Source organism: Lotus japonicus, chromosome 4, assembly GCF_012489685.1.
Source record: "Lotus japonicus ecotype B-129 chromosome 4, LjGifu_v1.2".
In the NCBI taxonomy this organism is placed as follows: domain Eukaryota; kingdom Viridiplantae; phylum Streptophyta; class Magnoliopsida; order Fabales; family Fabaceae; genus Lotus; species Lotus japonicus.
In genome coordinates this window covers 22,234,081-22,243,718 of record NC_080044.1, presented here as the reverse complement: position 1 = coordinate 22,243,718, position 9,638 = coordinate 22,234,081, and positions in this window count along the sequence as shown.

The following is a 9,638-nucleotide window of genomic DNA, read 5'->3' as shown; positions in this document are numbered from 1 at the left end:
TTGAGGACTTCTTCTGGCCTGAGGATTCAGACTTTCCTTTTGCCTTTCCAGAGCCTTTGTACTTGCTCTGCCTGTGCTTCTAGATTCGGTTGAGTCTCTTGGAGATCAGAGTCAGCTCATCTTCATCAGAATCTTCTGATGCTTCTTCAGATTCCTCTTCTTCAGCTTGAAGAGCTTTTGACTTCTCAACCTTAGCCTTTTCAGATTTGGATTTCAAGGCTATGGACTTTTACCTCAGATCTTGCATCTCTGAGCGCTTCAGCTCATGGCATTTCAAAATGCTGATGAGTTCTTCTAAACTCATATTCTCAACGTCTCTCGTGAGCTCTATTGAAGTCACTAAAGGCATCCAACTTTCAGGAAGACACCTGATGACCCTTATGACATGATCTTTTGTTGTGTAGCTCTTGTTGAGAGGTCGTATGCCAGCTACAAGCAACTGAAATCTGGAGAACATTTCTTCAATGGACTCATTTGGCTCCATGATGAAGGATTCATACTTTTGGATCAAAGACAATGCCTTTGATTCTTTGACTTTCTTGTTTCCTTCATGAGACATCTTCAGAGATTCGAAAATGCCTTTCGCAAACTCACGATCTGTAATCTTCTGGTACTCTTCATAAGAAATAGCACTTAGAAGAATTGCTCTTGCTTTGTGATGTTGTGAGTACAGCTTCTTTTGATCTGCAGTCATCTCTGACCTTGGGATCTTCTTGCCATCTGCATCAACTGGACGCTCGTAGCCATCCACAAAAATATCCCAGAGATCTGCATCGAAACCCAGAAAGAAACTTTCCAGTCTATCTTTCCAATATTCGAACCTTTGACCGTCGAACATAGGAGGCTTTGCATTGTAACCATCTCTTTGAGTTTCACTGGTGGTGGCAGCCATTGTTTTTCACACCGGCCCGGATCACTGAACACTGTTAGGTGTGGTAATCAGAACTTGCGCTCTGATACCAATTGAAGGTATGAAAAACGGTAGAAAGGGGGGTTTGAATAACGTTTTCAGTATAAAACTTCCACCTAAAAGATTTTGACAAATCTTTCGAGAACTTAAGTGCTAAAGATAAGAGATAGGAAAGCACACAAGGATTTTATCCTGGTTCACTTGATAAATCACTCAAGCTACTCCAGTCCACCCGTTAAGGTGATTTCTTCCTTCTTAGAATGAAGGCAATCCACTAATCAGGTAAGAGTTACAACTGCTCTTGAAACCTACAAGTGACTAACAATTACACTGACTTAGCTCACACTAAGATTCACTCTCTTAGTCTTCTCTAGGATCCGATCAACCTTGATCTCCTAAAGGAACTAAACAAACTGTTTATCAAAGAATTGTTTACAAGAGATTTGCTTCTAAAAAGCTAATAGTAAACACAATGAATTTCGGATGAAAGAAAACTTAGAAGATTTTGAATATGTCTTGCGCGTATGTGAATGCTTCTTCTTGCCGTTTCTTTCAGTCTTCAGCCTCTTTATATACTCCAAGGATTAGGGTTGAGCGTTGCATGGGAAATGCTACCGTTGGAGGGCAGTTCTGGAAAATCGAGCTTCTGCTGTGTCTGAGACTGTTAGGTAGGTCGTCAGGAAGGTACAGTTGCTTTTGTACTTGGATAGCGACGCGACCTTTAAACTTAGGAGACTTCTGATCAGGGGAATGCTTCATATTGGAACTTGTGAAGCCGGTTGATCAGAGTCAGAGGGAAAGCACAGATCCTCTGAGCATTGTATCTTCTGATTCTGAACTCAGAGGGAAGAACATGGCCTTTAGAGTTTCTTGCTTCTGGACTTCAGAGTTTCCACCATTCAGCTTCTGGATCTTCAGAGTCTTCTACACCATCAGAACATCTGAACCTTCAGTGTTTCTTGGTTATCAGAACTTCTGGATCTTCAGAGCTTCTAGTGACTGAGTCCACATCAGAGTTTGTATAACTTCAGAACTTCTGAAGCTTTTCCACTGTTCATACTGAACATGGTGAATGCGAAAGCGTTGCTTGGTTCACTCTTTAAGCACAGTGCTTCTGATTTGTGTGAGATTGAATAGAGGTCAGAGCCTGTAAATAGCACACTCAGAAAAACACGTTAGAGTACCACAATTGTTCATATCAAAAGGTTAACTTGTAATCATCAAAACATAGAGTTGTACTACTAGATCAAAACTTGATCTTACAATCTCCCCCTTTTTGATGATGACAAAACTAAGATTTTTGATGAACAATTCTTAAACATTAAACTGAATTCACTCAGAGTTTAGAGATATAGAATAATACTTATCCTGATGTGAATAGTTTATCTTGCTCATTCTGAATTCAAGTCACTGCTTGATTCTGAGCTTAGCTCCCCCTGAATCTAATACTTGATGAAAACGTTAGTAAAGTCTAGATTCTGAGCTAAATGATATAAGAGTTCAGAGTGAAAAACTTATGACATAGATGAAAATCGAGTAATCAGAGCGCATAGTAATCAGAGTCATGGACAAGGTATCAGCGTCTTAGGTATCAGAGTCAACTTAGAATCACTTCAGAAGAAGTGAAATGTATTCCTTGTATTTGCCCAGTGACACATCTATGGTCATGAAGGTGGAACTCTTAAATTCTCCAAAAGAAAAATAAATCACACTAACACATCTTACACATCAAAAACTGGGTTTACTCCCCCTTTTTGTCATAAGCAAAAAGCTTGGGGTGTGAAAAACTTAGCTTGAAGTACAAGGTACTCCCCCTTAGAGAAGGTCTAAGTTTAAAGAAGATGAAAACGATGCAAGAATCAGAGTTAGGCGAAATAAAGAGAAGAGTTAATGCAAGAGAAGAACGTTTACCACCGGTCAAGGGAGTAAAGAGAAGGGTCAGTTACCAAGAACTTAACCTCGAGAAACCGTAGGAGCATTAACTTTCAGAGAGAAAGTGAAGCCTATATAAAGCGTTGGAGATAAAGGTAAGCTTCACACCTCGAACAATTTCAGTAAAGAAATGGCATCATACATCGTAGCACTAGAAGAGCTGAGGAAGAAGGCCTTTGAGGAGGACTTGTTCCTGAACATCAGGCATCCAGAGGGTACAACGACCATCTCGGAGCTGACACGGACACTGCTGGAAGAGGACCTGCGTCCAGAGTTGAAGAGAGACCTGAGGGAATTTCTTGCCTTCGTTGAGGAGGTGCAAGAACTCAGCCGGCTTGAACTCAAGCTGCTGGAAGAAAAAGAAATCTTGGAAGAGAAGCTCAAGACTTCAGAAGAGATTCTGGAGAGGGATGAGCTAAAGGACAGGCTCAGCAACATCCAGTATGCACTGGAGCGTCTGGAGAAGGATAGGTCAGAGCAGCGCCAGGAGTGCAGAAGAATGAGGAGGGATCCTCCATTCTAGACTTTAGGGAAAGAATGTATGATGTAAACATAAAGATATGATGAATAAAAAGATTTTTGCAAACATATGTGACACAAATATATATATATATATATGCATAGATAATCACAAACGAACAAAGTAAAAGAAATAAGTAAATAAAAAGAAACAGAGTTTAACAAAAATAAAACAACGTTAAAGAAAAAGAAAAACGAAGAGATCCTAAAACTAAGGTTTATCCGTTCGACGCAGAAGTTCCATCATCATGTGCTTCATCTCAATCAGCATGGATTCATGAATGTCAAGACGCTGTTCCATGATGTCGAGTCTGGATGAGCTTGACTGAGCAGAACCGGAAGGAACACTCTGAGCAGCTTGAGGATCTGGAATGGAAGCAGAAGCAGCAGGAGTAAACACTACTGGTGCAAGTGCTTGGCATCTAAGAGCTTCAGCCTCAGCTTCAAGTCGCTCTGCCTCTAATCGGGCTTGTTCAGCTTGAGCTGCTGCTTGACGTGCAGCTTCTTCTGCTTGAGCTTTCTTTCTCTTGGCTTCTTCAATAGCTTCAAGAAGCTTGTGTCTCTGTTCTTGTTCATGAAGAGCCACCCTTCGAGCAAACCTTTGCTTAGCAGCCTCAATGCTCTGACTTCCCTCTGCATGCAGGAGCTGCATCATAATTGGAACTTGAGCCACTAGCCAAGTGCCCAGATTGTTCCACTCATCAGCCACACGTTCAGCATTCCCACTGAGGTCAGTCTGACCGTGCACATTGCGTAGCATCAAAGAAGCTTCATGATAGAAATATTGATGCACTCAGAGAGAGATGTGGGTCGGAGGTGAGTGTAGGGAATTATGGAGAGGTTGGTTTCAGGAGAGGCTGGGTGATTGCTGCTATGGGCTTCAGAGGCACCTTGTGGAGAACCAATGTTAAACGTTTGAGCATTGGGTTCAGAGGTTCCAAGGTGAGGTTCTGAAGTTTCAACCAGAGGATGGGGTGATCTAACCGAGGATTGGTTAGACACTGAATGTTCGGGTTCAGGTTCTGGTTGAATAGGCTCTTGTTGGTCAGGGGCAGGGTGAGCTTGTTGAGCCAAAGGGTCTGCCTCTTGTAAAGGATTGGCCAAGATAGGTTCATCTGGGTCAACTAGACGTTCAGGTCTAGGGCCAGGATATCTCCTAGGGCTTGGACAAGTGAGGTAATACTCTTCTAAGGTAGACACCTTTTCTTTTCTGACCTCCATGAATTTTCTAATGGATTCAGAGTTATTGGAGGGAGAAGAATCAGCAACATTGGTTGGGAAGGATACAGGTGTATAGGCTGTGGAAGAGTCTGTATCCGTGGTTCTGGAGCCAGACGTTCTGATGCTCTGGGACAGAGTGATCAGAGTTCTGGGTCAGGTTGTGTGTGGGTAGGCTCTGGTTGTTCAATGTGGGTTAGGATATGGGTAATGGTAATGGAGAGGTAGGTTCTTCTGACCTAGAGGGTTGGTTCTGAAGCAAATTCCAGAGAGGTGCTTCAGTAGGGGAAGGTTGAAAGAATGAAGATCTTGGGGAATGTGGTGGAGAGGTGGGTTGTGCAGCTGGTTGGGATTCAGGAATAGGAGTGAGGGGATTTGAGGAGTGTTTGAGCATGGCAGATATAGGGAGTGCATCAAATAAATTCAAATCATCATCAGAAGCAAGTGCAGGCTTACTTGAATGTGCTGATGATCTGTCACTCTGGCAGGAGGTTCAGTCCTTCTGATCACTTCAGCAGCTGGTTCCACCCGAGTAGGCTTCACCACGATTCTGACCTGCTTCTTCTTCTTCTTAGGAGGACCATCCTCATTATCACTATCATCACCATCATCAGGCTTTCTCTTCTTCTTTTTGACCAGAGGGACATCTGATTCCTCAGAAGATTCTTCTAGGATCATCTTCCTCTGAGCTTTCTTCTTGGAGGAGAAGGAAACTCTGGAGCTGGCGGCAGTCTGCTGACGAAATCATCAAGATCAATTTCGAATCCTTGAGCCCTTAGGTCTTCAACATAGCACCTAATGGCGTCAGGATTGTCTGCCTGGTCCACAGAGGGTAGTCATTCAGAGGCATCCTTCTGCTTCTGATCTCAGAAGATGTGTCTTCACGAGCAGGAGCAATCTTCTTCTGGACCAAACCCATCTTCTTCAGAGAATTTGCAGTGAAGACATCACTGACAATGGTGTCAGATCCTCTACACATCCAGCATGGACCAGATCTTGCACCAGGTTGCTTTCAATGAGAAAGTCTGAGAGCAGTCTCCCGAAGGGGATATATTTGATTGCTGACTTGATGGAGGCAGTGGTACGAGACTTCCGGATACATTCCTTCAAGTAGGAGAACAGGAAGTAGGGAAGGCAGATCTTCTTCTGGTCTTGGATGAAGAACAGCATCACCTTCTGGTTGAAGTTGATGTAATCTGGAGAACTGCCCTTTGGTCTCTGGTTTATGCAGTGGAGCAGGATTTTGTGCCAGATCCTGAGCTTGGGATGAAGGTCCATCACCTTGTAATCGTCTTGCCCGGTTTGTAAGTGGTGTACAGGCCTGGTTGATTGTATCCTTGGTGCTGGGTTTCAGCTTCGATTCCGTGAGTTGGAAACGATACCCAAAAGCCGTGTCTGCACCCAGCAAATTCACGAAAGACTTTTCAGTGATGATGATCTTTCTTCCAGAATGTGAGATACACCTGAGTATCATCGCAGTCGGCGTGCTTCCAGAATTCCTTGACCAGTTTCTCATACACCGGTCCTCGAAGTCTGTTGAAGTAATTTCCCCAACCTTGAATTTGGACTTCAGGACGAAGATCATACCCATTTGTAGCCAGGTTGTCGAGGTCGAATCTCCATTCTGCCAGGACTTGAAGTTCATCAGGAGCAAATACGCAGTGAACGGCACAGCCCCGTTCTGCAATTGGAAGAATCTGCTCTTGAGCTTGACCTTGATCTGGTGTCGGATTCTCAGGGCCCCTTTGACCCGTTGCTAGACCAACTACCATGTGAGGGAACTGGGTTGCATCGGCAGTAGTTCTTCTGGTTTGACTCACCATTTTTGAAGCGGTTGAAGGTTTAAGGTAGAAGATGAAGGTTGAAAGATGAAGAGAGATCGAGAGAGAAATCGAGAATAAGCGGTTTTGAAAAAGCAGAGAGAGAGTAAAAACCGGAAGTGAACGAGATCGTGTGTGTATAGTGGGTTTTAACTAATAACCGTTGTTGATTCAAAAAGCACTTTAAGATCAACGGTTGAAAATTAAAGATAGATAGTAACAGTAAATACACAAATCACACACAGGAGAGAAGCAATCTACACGCAATCATAACAGACTGTCACACGGGCACAAGGAACTATGCATCAGAAATACTGACACACGTGTTGCTGTCTCAGCTTCAGAGTCAGTACCAGTGGGTACACACACTCTGATTGAGTTACCTTCTGGACTAGACATCTTCTGATCAAGAAGTATCATAGTCAGAGGTTCTGATCCATCTTCACTCTGGACAAAAGTCCATGTTTAGATTTTTCAGAATAAAATTAAATCTATCCTCTGCTAAGGGCTTTGTAAAGATATCTGCCCATTGATGGTCAGTATCAACAAACTTCAGAAGAAGTACGCCCTTCTGTACATAATCTCTAATAAAGTGATACTTTACCTCAATGTGCTTTGCCCTTGAATGCAAGATAGGATTCTTACTCAATGAGATTGCAGCAGTGTTATCACAATAGATTGGGATATTGCTCTCAAGGATCTGATAATCCTCCAGCTGATGTTTCATCCAGAGCATCTGAGTGCTGCATATTGCTGCTGAGATATATTCTGCCTCTGCAGTTGATAGTGCAATGGTTGATTGCCTCTTGCTTGCCCATGAGACTAGATTGCTTCCCAGAAATTGACAATTTCCAGAAGTACTTTTTCTCTCTGTTCTATCTCCAGCATAATCAGCATCACAGTAACCTGAAAGCTTATACTCTGATGTTTTCTTATACATCAAGCCAAGGTTAGTGGTGCCTTTCAGATACCTTAGGATCCTCTTAACAACAGTTAAGTGGGTTTCCCTTGGATCTGATTGGAAACGAGCACATAAATGAACACTAAATAGTATGTCTGGCCTAGATGCAGTTAAGTATAGAAGTGAACCTATCATGCCACGATAGAGCTTCTGACATACTTTACCACTTTTATCTTCTTTCTCCAGAATGCATGTAGGATGCATTGGAGTCTTGGCCACTGTAGATTCCAGCATATTGAACTTCTTCAGAAGTTCTTTAGTGTACTTGCTCTGATGGATATATGTTCCTTCTGGTGTTTGATCAACTTGTATTCCCAGAAAGTACTTTAATTCTCCCATCATACTCATCTCAAATTCAGCCTGCATCATCTCAGAAAATTCTTTGCATAGAGATTGATTAGCAGAACCAAATATAATATCATCAACATAAATTTGCACAATTAAGATATCATCTTTATAAGTCTTGCAAAAAAGAGTTGTATCTACTTTACCCCTTACAAACTCATTCTCCAGAAGGAATGAGCTAAGTCTCTCATACCATGCTCTGGGAGCTTGCTTCAGACCGTAGAGTGATTTCTTCAATTTGAACACATGGTCTGGTTTCTTCTCATCTTCAAAACCTGGGGGTTGATGAACATAGACTTCCTCTGAAATATAACCATTTAGGAAGGCACTCTTCACGTCCATCTGATGTAGAACTATGTTGTGATTTACTGAGAAGAGATCAACAGTCTGATTGCCTCCAGTCTTGCTACTGGAGCAAATGTTTCAGTGTAGTCTATTCCTTCCTGCTGGCTGTAGGCTTGAGCAACTAGCCTTGCCTTGTTTCTGACTACATCTCCTTTCTCATTCAGCTTGTTTCTGAATACCCATTTCGTTCCAATAACATGGACACTCTCAGGCTTCTTCACTAAGCTCCAAACATCGTTCTTGGAGAATTGATTCAATTCTTCTTCCATGGCCAGAATCCAATCCTTGTCCTGAGAGCTTCATCTATGGACTTGGGTTCAATTAAGGACACCAATCCTTTCAGACTGAGCAAGGTCTCTTCAGAGGGTCTGAAGGCAGATCTGGTTCTGACTGGTTCGTCTTTGTTGCCCAGAATCAATTCCTTAGGGTGAGCTGCAGTGATTCTGCTCTTCTTCAGAGTTGTGAGTTAGAGGGACCAGCTTCTTCCTCTGGTTCATCTTCCTCTGGCTCATCTTCCTCTGGAGCTTTGCCTTTGTCAGAAACATTAATGCTTAAATCTGCAAACTTTTCAACTAGCTTTGACTGGTCAGAGTCAAGCTTATCTCAAATCTAACATGAATAGATTCTTCAATAGTCTTAGATCAGTATTTATAAAATCTAAAACCTTTAGATCTCTCAGATAACCAGTAATAGACACTTAGAAGACTTAGCATCAAATTTATGCAATCTATCCTTAGTATTGAGAACATAACAAACACAGCCAAAGGATGAAAATAAGAAATGTTGGGTTTTATGTTCTTCCACAATTCATAAGGAGTCTTATTCAGAATTGGTCTCACAGAGATTCTGTTCTGAATGTAACATGCTGTATTTACTGCCTCTGCCCAAAAGTGCTTAGCCATGCCAGTTTCTGGAGCATGGTTCTAGCCATCTCCTGAAGAGTTCTGTTCTTCCTCTCAACAACACCATTTGTTGAGGAGTTCTGGGACAAGAGAAATCATGTGCAATTCCATAGGAATCAAACAGACTCTCAAACTTGTCATTCTCAAACTCTCCACCATGGTCACTTCTGACACGCACAATCCTACAAGCCTTCTCGATTTGCACTTGAGCAATGAAGGTAGAGAACACAGCATGAGACTCATCCTTGCGGGTTAGAAACTTTACCCATGTCCAGCGGCTATAGTCATCAACGATAACCATCCCATATCTCTTGCCACCTATAGACTCAGTTTTCACTGGTCCAAAAAGGTCGATATGCAGAAGTTCCAACGGCCTTGAGGTTGAGACAACATTCTTCGCCTTGAAAGGGACTTTTGTGAATTTGCCTTTCTGACATGCTTCACAAAGAGCGTCTGAAGCGAACTTCAGATTGGGTAAGCCCTGACAAGGTTTAGCTTGCTCAGCTGAGAAATCTTTCTCATACTGGCATGCCCTAACCGTCTATGCCATACCCACTGCTCTTCATTAACAGACAGAAGGCACTTCACATTCTGAGCCTCCAACTCAGATAATCTGATCTTATAAATGTTGTTCTTCCTCTTGCTGTAAACAGAACAGAGCCATCGATTTGACTTACAGCCCGGCA